This window comes from Protopterus annectens, chromosome 3.part1 (genome assembly GCF_019279795.1).
Source record: "Protopterus annectens isolate FY-2018-M chromosome 3.part1, PAN1.0, whole genome shotgun sequence".
Lineage (NCBI taxonomy): Eukaryota > Metazoa > Chordata > Ceratodontiformes > Protopteridae > Protopterus > Protopterus annectens.
The window spans coordinates 1498801992-1498823299 of NC_056732.1; the positions used below are offsets into that span (position 1 = coordinate 1498801992).

The 21308-nt window shown below is 43.5% G+C and overlaps 1 protein-coding gene across 6 annotated transcripts in view; it reads left to right on the forward strand.

Moving 5' to 3' along the window:
- Window positions 1–21308, forward strand: part of SMARCD3 (SWI/SNF related, matrix associated, actin dependent regulator of chromatin, subfamily d, member 3) — a 1904082-nt gene that overhangs the window by 1112928 nt on the left and 769846 nt on the right. The gene's annotated exons all lie outside the window — the stretch shown is intronic.

Sequence of the window (21308 nt, forward strand, 5' to 3'; positions counted from 1 at the left end):
CATTGTGTAAATGATCTGTAAGGCCAATAAAAACTAACTTCTAACATTACTAGCTGTAGGTATAGGAGAACTTTTAAATATTATTAGTTGTAGTCACGTGATTTTTGTCTTTATTTTTATTGGCTGGTTTGGTATTTAAATAATGGTGTGGATGGTTTGCATTTTATGGATAGAAAAAGAGCCTGTGTCTCAAAAGCTTTACTTTTATTCTTTTTACCATTAAAACTATGAACGTTGATTTCTTTATTTCTACTGTTGCTTTTGTTGTTTGACTGCTGTATCTTAAGCTGAGGGAATTTCATTGTGTTTTCTTTGCTTGATTTGATATTGTTGCTCTATGGCCGTTTGTGCTGCCAGCCATATGGATATACAATCTTCTAATTCAACTTCTCAGGAAGGGAATTCTAATATGTTCCAGCAGTTCCTGGTGGTGAGCAGTAATCCGTTTTTGAACATGAATTTGCACACCGTAGTAAATGCTGAGCAGAATAGTATACATTCTAAGTGATTTGAATATCATGAAGTCACTTGAATATAAAACTGAAGCTTATAAGAAGTTACAATGGCAAAGATTGAGTTTTTGTGCATACCTCAAAATGGGGATTGTACCTAGTGATTTATGCATTACAAAAATGCCAACATACGGAAAGAAATACCTGAGTTGTTGCTGAAATGGCAACAGTTAAATCTTAAGCTAAGTGCTGATTACATGCGGCTTATGAACAATTTTTTTACTGAACAAGAGGCTGAACAGTTAGCTGAAATAGGGGTAATGAAGGACAAAATTGTTAATTCCTCTGACTTTATGTATATTTCTTCTGAATTTAATGCCTTGTTGGATAGATTGAAAGTTACGGAAGAAAAATTAGTACCTCAGAAGAAACGTAAAATCTTGAGAGACTGTAATGATTTCAAAAATAACTTTTATCTTCCATTGGCCGAAGACTGACGTACAGGTGGCATCACTTCCTGTTGGTTCACAAACATGTTGTGAAGCGCGAACGCTAGTGTGAATATCTTGCCTATGTCTGGAACTCTACCCAAGTGTGGAGGAGCTGTATCTGATCTTGACACCTTTGAATTGTTAAAGGAAACCAATAGCAATGGTTCTTTAGTCAATGTAACTAATGCAACAGTCTCTGCTTCTAATATAACCGATAATACATCAGTAGCTTCTGCTGGTAAAGAAACAGCTAACTGTTTTTTGGCCTCTCGCTTTCAATTGCAACAACCTGTCCAAGTGAGACAGCGTTTGAGGGGACGGAGCAAAAATCGCAACACAATGGGAGGCAGACAGAAGTCGTTATCTTGACCCGAGGTTGGATCGGTCACCAGGAGCAAGAAGCAACTAAAGACTTGATTAATGTGACTAGTAATATTGTGAATTTGTCAAGTTATGTGCTTAGTGATGATGATATTAGTGTTTTAAACAAAAGTATGTCATTTATACCTTTTCAACAAGCAAACATTGTCTATCTATTAACTGAATTGCGTCTGTTCATTAGGAATATTGATTTAAAATTAATGTATAAAAATATGCCTGTTACAGAGAATTAGCAAGAAAACAAACAAGTTCCAGCAGCTATAGAGTCTACACACTTGATTTAATAAAATTAAACAATAAAATAACTTGAAGCGCTTTTTGTCTGCCGAGTAGCAAACTTCATCAGAAATAACAACTCCACAACTAAAAATCATTTAAATATTCACTTGAACCAAATGCATGCGGGACAATTAGCTAATTAATTATTTAAAAGAACATTACCAAAAAGCTAAGTTAGTAAGCAATGCATGAATAAAATTAAATCAAATTACTTTTAAATATAATATGAAACATACAAACAAATTTATATATTACTAATCAGTTGTGCAAAATACAACCTCAATATGCATTTGTACATTGAAACAAAACCAAAGTAAGCTTGTTACCTCTGTAAACTCTTAAGTTTAAGGATGCTGCTTATAGAACATGACTCATTGAGACCAGGAGCATTGCATGCATCCAATTTTATTTGCCACTTTAATTCTAGCTCCTCAAGTTTGAGAGTGAAAGGGCCATCTCTAATGTCATGCTTAACACTGTCAATGGCTAAAAATTTAAAATTGTGGTTCATGTTCAAATGAATATGTTTAGGTAGTGCATTGTCAAGCTTATTACACCTTATAGCATACAAGTGCTCATACATTCTATCTCTGAGTCTATGCTCCATTTTACATAGAATGCAGGACAATGTGTACATCTAGCTAAATAGACAATAGTACTTGAATTACAATTATACCTTACTTGTAATCTGTATTTGTAGCCATTAACTGTGAATGTAATTGTTCACATCTACATGTTTACAAAAATTACAATTCTCGCATTTATTCATACCTACTGTTGTAGGGGATTAAAGGGGGTTAAGGCACAAACCCAAAACGATGCTCTGTTGTTTAAGAACATCTTTATTAAGCGCTTTTCGTCCAGCTAGTGCTTGAACTTCATCAGATATTTTCTAACTCAAAATCCACTCTTCAAAATAGTTCATGGCTATGTCATGCGATCAAACTGTGCAAATTTGCTTCCCCTTAAGTTAAAGTGATATACGCAATAAAAATGTATTCAAGTACTAAATTTCTTCTAAATAGTTTGACATTATCAAATTTCTTCATTCCTACTATATACAGTGCAGCCTATAATTCATCACATATGTTGCAGTCCTCACATATGGGTTATGGCTCTTGGTAGCCCTCAGTCGGCCCAAATACCAGAGTCCTTGGTATATGAAGTCGGCTGCCGCCGGTTGTAAAACTGATGTCAGTATGTCTGGTATAAAGGGAGGCAGCCAATGCCATTTCCTCAGTTTTTCTTGCTGCAGAGCCCGAAGCAGATGCAATTCGCACTAGTGCCGGTCATCCGTTTACCTTTGTTTCGCTTTCTAACTACCAAATTGAAGACGCCTTCAGATAAGTACCCTGTTGGGGATCCTCTTTTCTTGCTTTAACGAATGTCAGATAAAGTTAATAACTGTCTTGCCTGTGGAAAACAGATTCCGCACCGTGATTTCCATTCCTGTTCTATAACTTGTTTGGGCCTTGAGCACGACTTCCGTAACTGAGATCTCTGTGCTTCCTTTAACTCACGTACCATACTCCGTAGAGCTAAGATTTTGTATAAGCATTTTGGAGTCTGTCCTAAGTTCGTCCGTATGGCGTCTTCTGGTCTACTGACTTCGGATATTCCTGGGAAACGCAAAGACAAGGACCGTGACAGGCCTAAGGTTAAATCTACTGATGATGCACTGGTGAAATTGGTCATCAGCACAGCAGTAGTCAGTGAGGCGCTTTCGCAGCCCCTGCAGTCTGCAGATTTTCAGCCGCAAGCCTCTGCCGAGACCTTTACAGAGTCCTCCATGCTGCAGGCTGCTATTTCGTCTTCAGACCCTCCGCCTGTCGCTGCCTCAGATGAGTCCGGAGCTGCTTTGCATGCAGGCACCAACTTCTGATGCCTCTTCTTTTCGACATGAGACCAGAACCAGACCGACTACCTTAGCTCAGACTTCTGCAGTTGCTAGGCCTCTCGAGTCCCTGCGGATTGCTAGTAAACCTTCCAGCCGCAAACCTACTCACAAGCAGGCATCGACTTCCCCTCCTGTACCTCAATCCCAGTTGGTAAAGATGGCTGGTGATCTTCTTTTCCTGATTAGGGGCTCTCATCCCCCCCTTCAAAGAGGGCTAGGGAATTATCTCCTGAAATTTTGTCTGTCTCAGATTCTGAGATTTCCAGTATGTCTGCTGGTGAAGAAGGAAATTCTCAACTTTTTTCTGGCTTTGAGGATTCTGGTGCTGAGGACTCTATCCCTTCTGCCTCCCCTCCAGAATATTTTTCCTTTGGGGATACTTTGAATACTCTTAGGGGGCATTTTAAGTGGGAATGTCAGGATTTTCCACAGACTAAGAAAAGAATCAGGGAATTTTTAGATTTGACACAGTATAAGCCTCTGGCTGTACCTCCACTTTTGGAAGTTGTGGATGATGTTTTCATGGAAAATTCTGTTCCTCTTGCCCCCAGAAAACCAGATAGATATTACAGGGTTCCTGAATCTCAGTTCCTTTTTAGAAACCCTACTGCTGATCCAGAAATTATTTCTCAAGGTCCCAAGGGTGTTAAGGCTACTATTGCTAGAAACCCTGTGCCTTCTAATAAGGAATCTAGGGTCTTGGACAGGTGGGGTAAAAAAGTCTATACTTCTGCAACTCTTTCCATTAGATCTGTAAATTTTCTTTTTCACATGCTTAAGTATCAGCAGCATACATTGGAGGCTGTTAAGGCTAAACTTGGAGATATTCCTTCCATGACGGAAAACAAAGATTTACAACACTTACTGAATTCTGCCACTTTAGTTAATAAGCATTCACTTCATTGTGGTTTTGACACTTTGGAGGTTTCCTGCAGAGCAGCAGTCACTGGTTCAGTAATTAGAAGGCATGCTTGGCTCGGGGAGCAGCCTCTTTCTGAACCAGTTAAGTTTAAATTGCTGGATGTTCCTTTGCACAAAGACAATCTTTTTGGTAATAAGGCTGAGGAGGTACTGAAAAAGTTGGAGGATAAGGCAAAATCTATGCAAGCTGTAAAAGATTTCCTTCAGGTTCAGCCTTCTTGGTTTAGTAGGCATTATCCTTCCAAGAATTGGTCTTTCCCTGATCCTGGCAAGCAGGGTCACTCTAGGCCTAGGGGTTTCATTTCTTCTAGAGGGCAGGCTTCTGCCCCTCAAAGTCTAAGCAATGGCATTCTTCTTCTGCTAAATCAGGGAGTTCTAAGCCAGCTTCCCAAAGCAAGCATTCTCAATTACTCTGACCTTCTTGTGCCTACCTCTGCGGACCCTAGGTTTCCTTTGGGAGGAAGGTTAGCCAGGTTCGCAGAGGTATGGTCTACCATCACAGATGACAAATGGGTACTCAATATAGTAAACCAAGGTTACAAGTTTTACTCTCACACCGTACCGTCCCTGTTTTACAAGGGTACCCAGGCATACCCAAAACTCTCAAGGCAGAGGTAGAAACTCATATTTCTTCTTTACTGACTATGGGGTCTGTAGAGCCAGTTCCTGCAAATCAGGCAGGCCTAGGTTTTTATTCAAGGCTTTTTCTGGTACACAAGAAAGGGAGCACCTGGCACCCTATTCTGGATCTGTCCACTGTAAACACTTTTCTAGTGATTCCCAAATTCAAGATGCTCACCCTTCAACAATTACTGCCAATGCTGGGCAAGGATTCATGGCTGGTAACTTTGGATCTCAAGGAGGCTTATCTGCACATCCCAGTAAGGGAAAGTTGCAGGCAGTTCCTTTGCTTCAGGGCTGGGGAGCAACACTTTCAATTGTCTGCATTGCCCTTTGGCTTATCTACTGCTCCCAGAATTTTTACCATGTGCCTGGCTCCAGCCATTGCTTTTTGCAGGCAGAGAAACATTCAAATTTACCTTTACCTGAACGACTGTCTCATTCAAGCAAACTCCCCAGAACAACTAGAAAACGATTTGGATTTTGTGAAGAACATTCTCACCTCTTTGGATTACACTCTCAATGAAAAGAAGTCAAAGCTGGTTCCTTCAAGGGAGATTGTTTTCCTGGGAGCGAATCTGAATACAGCCACCCAGATGGTATTCCTCCCTCAACAGAAGCAAGAAGATCTTTCCGCTTACTTCATGAACTTGGCAAGCATGACCCAGCTCTCTGCAAGGCAATTCCTTCAAGCACTGGGGTTCATGGCTTCATGTATTTTGATGATCCCATATGCAAGGCTGCATATGAGAAAACTTCAGTGGTACCTAAAGAATCTTTGGTGTCAGCATACACAGGACTTCTTCCCCTAATTCCCTGTCTAGAAATGGAGTTCCTCTGGTGGGCGACAGCCTGTTCTCAGAACAAGGGTCTGCCCTTCCGCCCACCGCCGGCCAGCCAGACTGTCACCACAGACGTCTCAGATGTTGCATGGGGACTCATCTAGAGGGCAGGGGCATACAAGGGACTTGGAGCACCCAGCAGATTCATCTGCACATAAACTTAAAAGAATGGATGGCAGTACAGCAGGCCTTGCTGGCTTTCAAGGACCTACTCTACCCTGGAACTTTGTTAATCAGGACAGACAATACCACAGTCATGTGGTACATCAACAAGCAAGGGGGGACTCACTCTCACCCCTTGTGCAGACAAAGCATGAGACTGTGGTCCATAGCAGCATCCATGGGCCTACATCTAGTAGCCCAGTATCTTCCAGGGAGGCTAAACTCCTTGGCGGATCATTTGAGCAGACATGTTCTGTATCCTCACGAGTGGCAAGTGAACAGGGACATTTTCCATCGCATCACTCATCATTGAGGCACCCCACAAGTGGATCTTTTCTCCTCTCACACCAATCATCTCCTTCCAACCTTCTGCACCAGTGAGTTTCACAACAAAGCTTGGAGGGTGGATGTGTTGTCCTTCCCATGAACACATCTCTCAGTTTATGCATTCCCTCCTCTGCCTCTTATTCCCAGAGTGCTGCTAAAGATAAGGGATGAAAAATCAAAAGCTGTTCTGATAGCTCCAGATTGGCCCAGGCAGTATTGGTATCCCCTCCTTTGCAGCCTTTCCCAGGCTGAGCCTTGGCATCATCCCCTGGTACCAGATCTGTTGGTTCAGGGAGGGGGAAAGTTCCTTCATCCTCTTCTTCAAACTCTGCATTCAACTGCCTGGCTAATACCTTAAATCTTTCCCAACAGGTGGTTGAAGTTCTTCATGAGGCCAGGAGGCCTAGCAGAAGAAAATCCTATGCAGATAAATGGAAGAGATTTTACTCTTGGATGCTAGCTAAAGGAGAAGGCTATTCTCATCCTTCTCTTTCACTCATTCTTGACTACCTAGCAGGATTGCTTAATGGTGGACTTTCTTTTTCTTCAATCAAAATTCACGCTTCAGCAATTTCGGCTCATTGTTCTTTTGAGCAACCCATTTTTTTCTCACCCCTTGATGAAACAGTTCCTGAGGGGAGCTAGTAATCTTAGACCTCCCAGAAGAGCTCCTACTCCTGCTTGGGATCTTAATTTTGACCTGGAAAAACTTACTTTGCCTCCCTTTGAACCAGCTGCCTCTGCAGATTTGAAGTTTCTATCCTGGAAGACTGTTTTCCTTTTAGCTATTACTTCAGCTAGAAGGGTTGAGCTGCAAGCCTTAATGGCAGTAGAACCTTTCATTATTTTTCACTCAGATCGGGTTTCTCTGAGAACCAGTCCCTCCTTTATGCCTAAGGTAGTTTCCACTTTAACCCTTAACCAGTCTATTCACCTGCCTACATTTTTCAACAATCCCCAAAATAAAGGAGAAAGGATTCTGCACTCTCTTGATGTGCATAGACAGCTGAGATTTTACTTAGACAGGACTAAATCCTTTCGAAAATCTGAACAGTTATTGCTTAGTTTTGCTCCTGGGGCTCAGGGTAAAGCTATTTCAAAACAAACCATCTCCAAATGGATTGCTGATTGTATTCACTTTTGTTACCTGCAGCTTGGGAAGGTTTCCCCTCAGGGTATTAGGGCCCATTCTACTAGAGCAGCCTCTACCTCTGCAGCTTTTCTGAGAGGTGTGCCTACTAAGGACATTCTAGAAGCAGCTACTTGGTCTTCTGTCCATACTTTCACAGGGTCTGTATTATAAAGACGAAAGTTTACTTACCCAAATACCTAAACGTCAACACATATTCCGCGAACCGCATATACACGGAACGACCTAAACCACGAAATTCAAAAAGTCAAACTGTCATACTTGTTCCACCCGACCACCTGCTACATACTACCTACACAAACAAACTAAATAAACCACATACATACATTAACCAAAACCCTACTTCTAACCCTAAACTAAACCCTACTTCTAACCCTACACTAAATCTTATATATACCACCATGTATGCACTTAACTTAATCCACACCCTAACCATAAGGTCCGTAACTGTCACACACTTACCTTAAAAAGCTAAACCCAAATAAACTAAATGATCCACACACATACACTTAACAAAACCCTACTTCTAACCCTACACTAAATCTAATATACATTACCATCTATGCACTTACCTTAACCCGCACCCTAACCCTAAGGTCCGCCACTACCACACTTACCTTATGGAGCTATACCGCAGAAGGATTTGTTTCTGCTTTCGCGTTTCTGGACGATCGATGTTTTCGCAGTTCGATGAAGACAGGGCGACGTTTAGGCATTCGGGTAAGTAAACATTCGTCTTTATGATATAGACCCCCTTTCACAAAGCATTACAATCTACCTTTGTTTTCTGAATCCAGGGCTGGTTTTGCCTCTGCAGTTTTGCAGGACCTCCTTACCAACCCTTAATCTGTAATCCTTCCCCCTCTCTTTTTCTTCTTACTGAGCTTTGGGAATCAACCCATATAATTGAGTACAATGCCCCGTTCGGAATGTATCTGACCAGACACCTGATGCAGCTTGAAAGGCCCCAAAAGTTCCTCACCAAAAGGATAAAGGGTCTCAAAAATATGTCTTATGCTGCCCGATTGAAAGAACTCCAGCTTTATTCAGTCTCATACCGCTTGCTCAGAGGTGACCTGTGCCTGACATATAAGGCCATGTCAAACCCAGATTTGATGAATATGCTTCACCTCAAAAAATCTAGATCCCTCAGAACCACAAGGGCGAGAGACTTAAACCTTGACACGGTTATAAATAGAACATGCTGGAGGGACAGATTCATCACCCAGAGACTCCCTATGCTGTGGAACAAAATCCCGGTACATGTGAGGCAGAGCACCTCGCTGGCCTTGTTCAAGAGGAATCTTGACCAATGGATGGGAGATCGCAGATATACCCCAGGGATTACTTCAGTGTCACTGCTTGACAGAGGCACAGAAAAATGATAGGCATAGTTTTTATTCAAACTAAAGGGGTGGTGAAAGCCACATAACTATGGGCTAGGCTTATAAATGCCCTTGGGCAGATAGCCTAGTATGAACCTATGAACCTATGAACCTATGAACCTATGAACGTATGTGAGGACTCCAATAGTGAAACATGAAGACCATAGTACAGTTGTGTACACTTACCATAAATGTAGATGTTCGAGTGTATTCACTGTTGCAGTCCTGGTTTCCCACCCTCCATTCCCCCTTTTTTCCTAAGGCACAGACTGTGGATTTTTATTTTTTGTATGACATGTGTCCAGGGTGCTACCATTCCTGGATTAGCCATCTTTTAGGGGCTCCTGACAGTTAAGGCAAGAAAAACTGAGGAAATGGCGTTGGCTGCCTCCCTTTTTACCTGACATACTGACATCAGTTTTACAACCAGCGGCAGCCGATGTCATATACCAAGGACTCTGGTATTCGGGCCGACTCAGGGCTGCCGGGAGTTGGATAACCCATATGTGAGGACTGCAACAGTGAATACACTCGAACATCTACATTTATGGTAAGTGTACACAACTGTACTTTCCATTTACTATCTACCCCAGGACACAGGTCACATTCCTGTTGTTCTGATTGTAGGGTGTGATGCCCACAGTATACTTGGGTTGTGTGTTTGATGTCCTTCAAGGATGCATCTGCAGTCCTTACAAATGGGTTGTCCTGTCATCAGGCAGCCCTTCGGTCGGCCGGATTCCAAAGTCTGGGTCTGGCCTCGGCTGGTGTCGCACCTCACCCGACGTCATAGCTGCAGTTCTTCGGGTATAAAGGCATCAGCCGACGCCATTTTCCTCAGTCTTTCTTGCCGCGTGGCGCCCGAAGCAGAAGCTGTTCGCAAGTGCCGGTCAGTCAGAACCAGAGATTACTACTACCGAATACGACTACGAAGACTTCTAAAAAGCTAAGTACCACGTTGGGGACTCTTTCTTGCCTCAGCCGATGTCAGAAAAAGTGAATAACTGTTTAACTTGTGGGAAACAAATACCTCATAAAGATTTCCACTCTTACTGCTTACCCTGTTTAGGCCCAGACCACGACGTAGCAGCTTGTCTAGCCTGTGCTTCTTTTAACCGCCGGACGCTTAGACGTCGGTCTGAATTTGCTGAGGAGTTTTTCGGCTCCGATTTTGCTTATATTATGCCGTCGGATCCTCCGACTACGCAAATGTCTAAAAAGCGCAAGGAAAAGGACCGACACTCGCGGTCAGCGGCCGGCGAAACCGCGGTTAAGCCAACCGCGAGTGTCTCGGTTTCGGCTGAAACCAAGCAAGCGGTTCTTCCTTCAGCTGAAAACTTACCTTCTACCGAGGCCTCTTCCAGCCTGGTGGAATCGGCTTCGGAAAACCCACCTGCTGTTGCAGTTTCTCAGGAATTAAATGACACTATTCCCTTGGATATTTCAACCCCTGCACGTGGAGCTGCTAGGCCACCTGCAGCCATGTCCATTAAGGCCTTTGCCAGGGCTAAAGCAGCTAAAGCTACTAAGACTGTGCCTGCTAAGACCCCCACTCACAGGCCCAGCTCCAGTTCTCAAATGCTTAGTTTAGCAGAGGATCCCAACCTCAACCAGACAGGGCCTCTCAGCCACCTCCAGAGAAGAGGCCTAGAGCAGAGCCCCCTCAGCCACTTTCTGCAGATGATTCCTCTGATGATTCAGATGATTCCAATCCTCCAGAGGCTCCTTTCTCCCCTTATGAAGACTCTGATGCTGAAGAGTCCATCCCTTCTGCCTCTCCGCCTGAGGAATTTTCCTTTGGGGAAACCATGCATGCTATGAGGGAACAATTTCAGTGGCAGGGCCAGGATTTTTCAGACTCCAGAAAAAGGCTTAGAACCTTTCTGCATTTACCACAACATAGGCCTTTAGCCATTCCTCCAGTTCTTTCTGTTGTAGATGATGCATTTAATGATGCTTGTACTGCTCCTGACTCTCTACCTCCGGCCCCTGCTAAACCTGATAGATACTACAGGGTCCTGGACACACATTACCATTTGTATAAGGCTCCTTTTTCAGATCCCGAGACTATCTCCCAAGGACCCAAGGCTGTAGCAGCTACTTCTGCTAAGAACCCCCTCCCCTCAGAAAGGGAATCCAGATCCTTAGAGAGATGGGGTAAAAAAGTTTACACTTCTGCTACTCTTTCAGCTAGGGCCTTGAACTGTCAATTTCACATGATCCAGTATCAAGAATTTATGCTAGACCAGTTAACCAAAAAACTGTCCTCTGATGAATCATTAGACAAAAAATCTGTTCAGGAAATGGTACATAACATTCAGCAAGTCAGTAACCATTCCTTAAAATGCGGCTATGATGCACTGGAGGCTTCCTTTAGATCAGCCATGACTGGCACAGTTATCAGAAGGCATGCATGGTTAAAAGAGCAGGCCTTACCAGACCATGTCAAGTCCAAACTATTAGATGCTCCTATGGATAAGATCAATTTGTTTGGCTCTCCTGCACAACAGGTGCTGAAGAAGATGGAAGAGAAGGCAAAATCTGTCCAAACAGTAAAAGATTTCTTACAGGTCCAACCGCCAAGGTTTAGCAGGAATTGGCCCTCCAAGAATCGGTCCTTTCCAGACTCATCCAGAACTCAGAGGGGCAGGAATAGGCGTTCAAGAGGCAGAAACCAATCCAGGGGTGCCTACAGGGGACGCCAGTGGCAGAGTAACAACCAGCGAGCTACAGCCACGGACACAGCCACCACCACAACTGCAGGACAATCACAGTGACTTGGCTCTGGCACCGCCTACCAGGGAGCAACTAGAAGCACCTTTAGGCGGGAAGCTAGCCTTATTTTCAATAAACTGGCATTATATCACAAGAGACAAGTGGATTTTACAGACAATAGACCAAGGCTACAGGTTTCACTTCCATACTCTACGAGGGAAGAGAGGAATGCCAACCCTACCTCCAAATCAAAAGGCAGAAGCTCTAAAACAAATATCCCAATTATTAAAGATGAGAGCTGTGGAAAAGGTACCATCTATGGAGCAAGTAAAAGGATTTTACTCCAGACTCTTCCTGGTACCAAGAAAAGAGAGCAAATGGAGACCTATTCTCGACCTGTCCGCTTTAAACACATTCCTCATTGTTCCAAAATTCAAAATGCTGACTCTACAGCAGCTTCTTCCCATGCTGGGCAAGGAGTCTTGGCTGGTAACTCTAGATCTCAAGGAGGCATACCTGCGTCCCCATACGACCAAATTGCAGAAGATACCTCAGATTTCTTGCAGGATCAGAGCATTATCAATTCTCAGCATTGCCCTTTGGCTTATCTACTGCACCCAGAGTGTTCACGAAATGCCTGGCATCAGTAATTGCTCATTGCAGGCTTCAGGGAATCCAAATCTACCCCTACCTGGACGACTGCCTGATACAAGCGGACAACAAAAACAAGCTAGCAGAAGACTTACAAAGGGTCATTTACTTGCTACAAGCCCTGGGATACACAGTCAATATAAAAAAGTCAAGACTGATACCATCCCAGAGAATAACCTTTTTGGGTGCAGAGTTGGACACATCAAAGCAAATGGCATTCCTAACAGTAGAAAAACAGCAGCAGCTACCTCTCTACTTCTTGGCATTAACAAAGCAGAACCATCTGACAGCAAGAAAAGTACTGCAAGCCTTGGGCTTCATGGCATCCTGCATAATATTGGTTCCTCATGCCAGACTGCATATGAGAAAACTACAGTGGTACCTAAGGAATTTATGGTCTCAACACAAGCACAGCTCAGAAACCCAGATCCCAATTATTCCATGTCTGAAGCAAGAATTCCTATGGTGGGCTCAGGCTTGTCAATCAAACACAGGATTGCCCTTCCACAGTACTCAACCAAGCCAAACCATCACGACTGACGCCTCAGACCTCGGTTGGGGGGCACACATGCTGGACAAGTGCATACAAGGCTTATGGACTCAAGACCAGCTGCACCTACACATAAATCTAAAGGAAATGCTGGCAGTAAAACTGGCAATTCAGGCATTCAGACTATTTCTCCAACAAGGTCTATTGATGATAAGGACAGACAACACCACAGTTATGTGGTACATCAACAAACAGGGAGGCACACATTCGTATCCTCTTTGCCGGATGGCACTGGACCTCTGGAATGTGGCCCTGAGCTACAACATTCAGTTAAAAGCAGTTTTGTACCAGGCAAAGAAAACATTCTAGCAGACATATTAAGCAGGACTACCACGGATGCCCACGAATGGATGCTGCATCCGGACATCTTCAAAACCATTACAAGAAAATGGGGGCTTCCAGAAATAGACTTATTTGCATCCCCACACAATCACCAGCTAAAGAAATTCTGCACAAGGGCGTACCACCCACTTGCTTGGAAGGTGGACTCCCTATCCTTCAGTTGGAAAAACCTGACAGCATATGCATTCCCACCACTTCCTTTGATGCACAAGGTGCTATTGAAGATCAAAGAGGACCGTCCAAGGATCATTCTGATAGCTCCAGACTGGCCAAGGCAACATTGGTACCCATTACTGAGGAGCATGTCTCGGGAACAAATATGGCCACTACCCCTGGTTCCCTTGCTGTTAACACAGAACAACTACAACAATCTGCATCCAACCCTGAAAACCCTGCAGCTGACTGCCTGGAACATTGCATAAGACCAATTAACCCTAATTTATCCCAAAGGGTTAAAGACATTATCCTTGAGGCTCGCAGACCCTCAACAAGAAAAAATTATTCAGCAAAATGGAAAAGATATCTCATTTGGAGTACTGCAAAAGGAGAAGATGTGTCACTGGTAAACATAACCAACATCCTGGAATACTTGGCAGAGCTCTTCCACACAGGCCTGTCCTACTCCTCCATCAAGATTCATGCATCAGCTATTTCAGCAGAATACGACTTGGATCCTCCTGTCTTCTCACATCCTCTGCTCAGACAGTTTCTGAGAGGAATTAAAAATGTAAAGCCTCCTAGGAAGCCACCATTACCAGCATGGGACTTGAACTTTGTGCTAGAAAAATTGACACTTCCTCCTTTCGAACCAGCAGCAACAGCAGATTTACAATACTTATCATGGAAGACTGCCTTTCTGCTGGCAATCACTTCAGCAAGAAGGGTCTCTGAACTTCAGGCATTAATGGCAGTACAACCCTTCCTGATCTTCCATCAAGACAGGGTGTCCATGCGAACAAATCCTTCCTTTATGCCTAAGGTGGTCTCCAGAGTTTCTTTAAATCAGGCTATCCACCTACCTACATTCTTCCCCAACCCTCAGAACAGGGGAGAAAGACTGCTGCATACCTTGGATGTACATAGGCAATTACGCTACTACCTGGACAGGACCAAGGGCAATAGAAAAACTGACCAGCTACTGGTAGCATATGCAACAGGAAGGGAAGGAAAAGCAATTTCAAAACAGACAATCTCCAAGTGGATAGGAAATTGCATCAGATTTTGTTACTCCTACCATGGAAAGAAAACTCCAGAGAACATCAGGCCTCACTCTACAAGGGCTACAGCCACTACCACAGCCTTCTTACGAGGAGTGGCTACCAAGGACATTTTAGAGGCTGCTACTTGGAGCTCCGTGCATACATTTGCCAAGCATTATAATTTACCTTTATACTCTAGATCCCGAGCAGGTTTTGCCACTGCTGTTTTGCAAGGGATCCTAACTACACCATAACTTTATTTTTCCACCTCCCCCAGTTTGGCTATGGTATTCTACCCATTTGTAAGGACTGCAGATGCATCCTTGAAGAACATAGCACAGTTTTGTACCTACCATAAATGTAGATGTCCGATAGGAATGCATCTGCAGTCAAGTTTACCCACCCGCCTTCCCCTCTGTGGTGCTCCTAGGGTATTTGCCCATCTTATAGCTAGCTGGGGGAATCTATTATGGTGTATTTGTTTATATATATGTACATACATGCTTATTTTTTGTGTTTGTTCTCTGCTATTTGGAATCATTGGCATTTATCCAAATTTAGCCTTCCAAGAGGGCACCTGGCATCTGGGGCAAGAAACACTGAGGAAAATGGCGTCGGCTGATGCCTTTATACCCGAAGAACTGCAGCTATGACATTGGGTGAGGTGCGACACCAGCCGAGGCCAGACCCAGACTTTGGAATCCGGCCGACCGAAGGGCTGCCTGACGACAGGACAACCCATTTGTAAGGACTGCAGATGCATTCCTATCGGACATCTACATTTATGGTAGGTACAAAACTGTACTTTTTCCTGACATATCAAATGCCCCATGTTTTCTTGTCATTGCAAGTATTGTCATGATTATGACAGCAGTCTTTGGTGTGTGTTGATACTGTATGTATTGTACTAATATCACAGTTGGAGTCAATGGTTGCTCACAATCTGTAGTCCTTCAGGCAGCTTTTTGGACACAGGATGTTTATGTCATCTGTGACGTCCATTACTTAAATAATGGACAGGAAAAGGCCTAGCAGACATCCCTGATGTACAAACCTGATCATTGGACCTCAAAGTCAAAGTAAACTTTATTGTCATACAGATCAACACAGAGGAAAAAGTGCATGTCACTTCACAAAATTTCGATACTCGGGCTCGACCTGAAATATAAGTCACTTCATACACGACAGCATATTTAGATGCCATGTATGTGATACACTGGTATAACCACTTGGTGATATAGGTGTACATGGCCACATCTGACAGTGTTGAGTGAATACCTCAGTGTGGATTTGTGTCAAATGCCTTGGGATTGGCAAGTTCAAAAGGATCATAGTGTTGTCATCCCCATGCCCTCACTGATCTCATTGAGGACATCTAACAGATGTAACAGATATGATATAGCATTAACAACTCATACAGATCTGCTGTACACAGCCAGGATATCACTGGTGTCCATTTAGATGACATGTTGGTCTACGTCACAGATGAGGAGAGTCAGGATGCATCTATCCATGCATGCATTGGATGTCGCCCCCCACCCCAGCTCACACATATGCATATTGAACACACCCTTCTACAGCAACATAATCTGTGTGGAGGGTATGTCGAAGTGTATATTAAACCATGTCAGGAAGTTGTATGTGATGAGTCATGTGGTAGGTGATCTGTGATGTTATCACAGCCCACTGATTCTGTGTGATAGGCCTGGATGTAGATAAGACAGTAGATACTGGCTATCCTCAACTGGTGTGGGGTTTGAACACATTCCCCCACACCAAGATCATTGAGAATATCTCCCAGCTGGGGATTAAACCTCATGTCATTGAATGGGTAACCAGTTGGCTCACTGACAGAACACATACTGCGAAAGATGGCGAATCAACCTGTACCAGTAGAACTGTCACTATTGGTGTACCCCAGGGATCTGTGTTTGGCCCTTTACTCTGTCTCTCGACAGTTCAGGTAAAGTATATGGCCTTTGGCATACCATGTTTGCTGATTCTTGCATAATGGGTACAATGATTGAGTCCACCTATGATGATAACATACTACAGGAGAGACTAACACAGACAAATGATTGGTGACAAAACCACACAGTCTACAAATAAATGCAGAAATGTGTGTTTATTTTTCTCCTTCTGAAAAGTGGAATTCCGTGCTAATTACAACACTGACAACAGTCCTGCTATGCTGAAACCCAGTGATGCAAGCACTGAGAACACATATAAATAGCAATCTGAACTTCCACCACCAAGTATCCACAATGGTATTGAAAGCCTATAATGTGCACATTATACTTCATGCTATCATATTCAGATGTTAGGATTGTAAGGCAGCACTGTACTTGAACCTCGTCAGAACACTAATAGAGTGTAATGCTCTGTTTTGCATGTACCTCACCAGACACATGCAGCAGCTGGAGAGTCCACAGGGTGTTTCTCAACAAGAAAGCACAGGGCCGACAAATCATACCATGATGTATGTGGATAGACTGAAATCCATGTCACTATAATCTGTATTGTATAGGATGAGGTGACTTCTGCCTGGCCTCCATGCCAGTCTCTGACCCTGCCATAGTAAAAATAGTGCACCTCCACAAATCAGATATAGCTTATGACATCAGCAGTGGTTGTTGAAAAGACTATGGTAATAACAGTGTCCCCCATGCTGATGTAAAAGGCTGTCTGTAATGTCAAGCAAGAGCACAAACACACACACACACACACACACACACACACACACACACACACACACACACACACACACACACACACTTTGACTGCAGTGAGAACAGAACCCCTACCTAAGTACACAGACTGCAGACCTCTGTATTTAAGGCAAGCACCACAGCTTAAGTCTGACTTGGAGTGTCTCAGGCAACACTTTTATAGCTGATGACATCAGCAGTGTCTGTTGAGGAGAATATGGTAATAGTATCTTACATGCTGGTGTAAAAGGCCAAGCAACAACACAAACACACACGCGCACGCACACACACACACACACACACACACACACACACACACACACACACACACAGTTGACTGCAGTGAGAATAGAACCCCTACCTATCTAAGTACACATACTACAGAACTCATACTTTATGTAAGCACCGTGACACAAGTCTGACTTTTACAAGACTGCAGGTCATCTGACAGTGGATGACATCAGCAGGGCATGTTGAAGAGAAGATGTTAGGAGGCCTGCATGAAATGGATGTGTAGGCATGTGCAACTCTCAAAATATTGTTAATCCATGGGAATTCCATCTGTAACTGTAGGATACACACTTCTGCTCTTCGGGCTAGACACACATGTACACACTGTCACACAAACACACACACACACACACACACACACACACACACACACACACACACACACACACACACTCACTGTCCAGGTTCAGAGTACAAATGTATCCAGGTTTGAATGAGTCATTCACGGTCAGACCCATTTTGAAAGAGCTTAGGAATAGAATCAAATAATACTATCTTTTTAAAATATTACAAAGTGATGGATAAATGATTGTTTTTAAAGAATGATGTTATATTAAGTTAAAGTCACATGATGTATTTTCATTAAATAACAATCACATGATATTTTTAAGTAAAGGTCACAAGATTTTTTCATCAGTTATATAAAGCAGTGATTGATTTTAACAATTGATCTGATGTTGTCAGTTTTCATTCCATCTTCGACTAATGGGTTCTGATCCGAGGCATCTGATCTAACTCGGCCACTGTAAAAAGCTTGTGGCAACTTAGAACTCTCAAGCTTCTCCCTTACCCACAATGCACTATCCCCCATTACCTCAGATCTTGTTTGCTGTCATTTGGTGAATGATATGGTGATTTTTCTCTCAAGTTACTTGGGCTAAATAAGTACTTGTGCTTAATTTTTTTAATGATAATCTCTCTTTAATCTTTCCCTTTTATTGTACTAGTATACTCTAGATACTATTGTTACTATTTCCTTTCCCTGTATCTCTCCTTTACCCTTCTACATTTATTGTAGTCCTTACTACCTTTGTAGGTAGCCCCTTTCTCCTTGTTTCTTGTTCTTTAAAAAAAAGTTTTTCAATATATTAATAGTTATTTGCTTTAAGTCTTGTTGCCATTGTTGTTTGTATGTTTTGTTTTTCTGTGTGGTAGTTACTATAGCCATTTGTTATGAGCTAACATAGCTGACAAAGAAAAAAACTATGTGGGTGCCATCAAAAAATTCCCGTCTCTGAGTTGCACACCCTTTGTGCTTATTGCCTTGGCCCACTCCACCTGTAAGAGAGTTTTGCAGTATGTCATGCATTCAATTCCCCCCCCCCCCCCCGAGCATTAGTGGAATGCAAGAACAAATTAATCTTAAAGGGACTTTTGCTATCTTCCTTTGGCGATGTCATAGCTGGAGGAACCTCCAAAAAGTTGTCACACTCATCTCCAAGCTCTTCTTCTTTTTCTCCTAAAACCGAGGAGAAAGCTTCAAAAAGACCTTCCTCTGATCCTACAGTTTCCTCAGATCCACCCAAGAAAAAGTAAAAAGTCTTTGGATTAGACTGTTTCTTTGGATCCAAAGTCTCTGAAAACTAAGGATTCGTCAGATCTGAAGACGACTGGGCATCCTTCCTTGGACAAGGTGCTCCGCATCTGTGGACCCGGTCCAACTGAGAGTGCCTTCTCCCTTTCTTTATAGACCAAATTCTCTTTCCAGACAGTCCTCTTGCTCGTCTAGAAGCCTCTCTGTAGAAGTTGTAGAGAGGGTAGTGAGACAGATCCTCTCAGCACAGAGCCACCCAGTTGTTGCTTTGGCTGCTACCCCTTTGGGTCAGAAAGTCCATACACCCAAGACACTATCTCTGAATCCCTCTGTAGTTTTGGAGGCCTTAGATCTGAGTTGTCCAGGCCCATCTTTTTTGGATCTGGAGATTGCTGTATCCTCTGATCTGAAGCTTGCTCTGAGGTCCTCCATGCTATTGTATCTGGAGAGTTCTCGGAGCCAATTCTACCCTGTTGTATCTGAGATGTTTCTTTTGACTCCAAGGGCTTTGGAGCCATCTCTACACCTTGGAGCTTCAGCAAGAGTTAGTTTGCCTCTGACTTCTGCCTCAGAGTGACCTTCCTCAGATCAGAGAAGGACCAAGAATCAGAAAACCCTCCTTTTAGACCTGGATTTCTATCCCTCTCTTGGAAGGTCAGCTTTTAGGACTTTGGAGAGAGCCCTGTCAGCTACCATGACCCAGACGGGTCCTATTCCCTCAAGTCCTGCATCTACATCACCTCCATCTCTGCATCAAGAGTCACGGCTAACCCTCCCACAGGGACAGCCAGTACCAAAACCCCAGGACACACAACTGGGTATTTCCACCTCTTCTGATACCACTCCAGGTTATCCCACAGAGGAGGTCCCTTGGAAGAATACACATAAGAGAAAGCATCTGGATTCTCCTGAATTTGTCACAGAAGACACAGATTTTGAAGAGGGAGAAGGGTCCCTGCTCTCACCTCCTTTGGACGTCTCATTCAGAGATATCTTTGAAATTCTAAAATAGGGAGGTGGCTGGAAGCCCAGCAACCCTTTATTGGAGAAATCTGTGTCCTGAAGACATTTGTTATTGGCCCATCTACTTCTTGGGTTATTCCAGCTGCCAACAAGCTACTTGAATTGGAGTCATGGTGAGCATGGAAGGAGCCTGACACCACTGAGCACATTCCAAAGAAGCCTGATAAAATTATGACCCCTCTGGAAGACAAGCAGTTCTGGTCCAAGGGCCACCCTGTTGATGCCATGGTTGCAGTGGTGGCCACCAGAAAGGAACTAGCTGATGAAAGTTCCTCTGTTCATCCCCCCAGCAATGAGTTGCAGTTGATGAACAGGTTTGGGAAGCATATCTACACTTCAGGGTCCTTTGCCTTGAAGTCTCTCAACTATCTGGCACATTTCACCAGACTACAGAGGGATCTGATAAAGGAACTCTCAGATACCCTTGCAGGAACCGTGTCTGAGGAGGTGAAAGATTCTGTCGCCTCACAGCTGGCAACCCTACAATTGATATGTAACTCAACTATGAGGCTTATTTCCAATGGGGGAGAAGGAACCCCAAGGGCAGTGGGCTCAGGCATAACCATTAGGAGGCACACCTGGATGTGCTTGTGTGAATTTGTGGAGCCTTTTAAGTCTACATTTGTCAATTTTCCTTTTCACAGCACATCTCTCTTTGGCCCAAAGTGAAAGATTCTTTGTCCATGTGTATGAGGGATGGAAAGACCCTTTCTGCCATGAGTGTGCATTTTTCCACCTCCCCAAAGAGCCTTCTTGAGGAATCATCGAGTTGGTGGAAATATGTAGTTCAAGAAATTATAAGGATCTTTCCAAGACACACATGCAGGGTCTTCCCCAGTGGCAGAGGGGGAAACTCAAATGGTAGACACCACACTTGCAGCAGAGGAGGCCCACAACATCAAGAGTCCAGACAAGCATTCTTTGGCTAAACCCTTCCAGTGCTCCTGAACATAGGCTCAATTGTTCCCCTCTGGAGGCAGTCTGGGACCATTTATCCCTGCACTGTAGTGCCTGGCTAGAGATAAAAGATACTTGTGTGCAGAGAATCGTATCCAGAGGATATATAATTCCATTTTCCCTTTCTCCTCCAATTTCCAGGAAAATCCCTGAGTCAGAAGGATCAAGCAGCCATTCAAATACAAAAGTTGCTAAAAAAAGAGTCATCCGCCCAGACCAGAAAGGATCCAGAACTTACTCAAGATTCTTTTTAGTGTCAAAGAAAACAGGGGACTGGAGATTAATTCTGGATCTCAGCGGCCTGACCAGATTTGTTCGAAAGGCAAAGTTCCAGATGGTCATAGTTCAGTCCATTCTTCCATTTTTGGAAAAGGATGACTGGATGTGCTCAGCAGATCTCCAGGATGCATACTATCATATAAAAATAAAC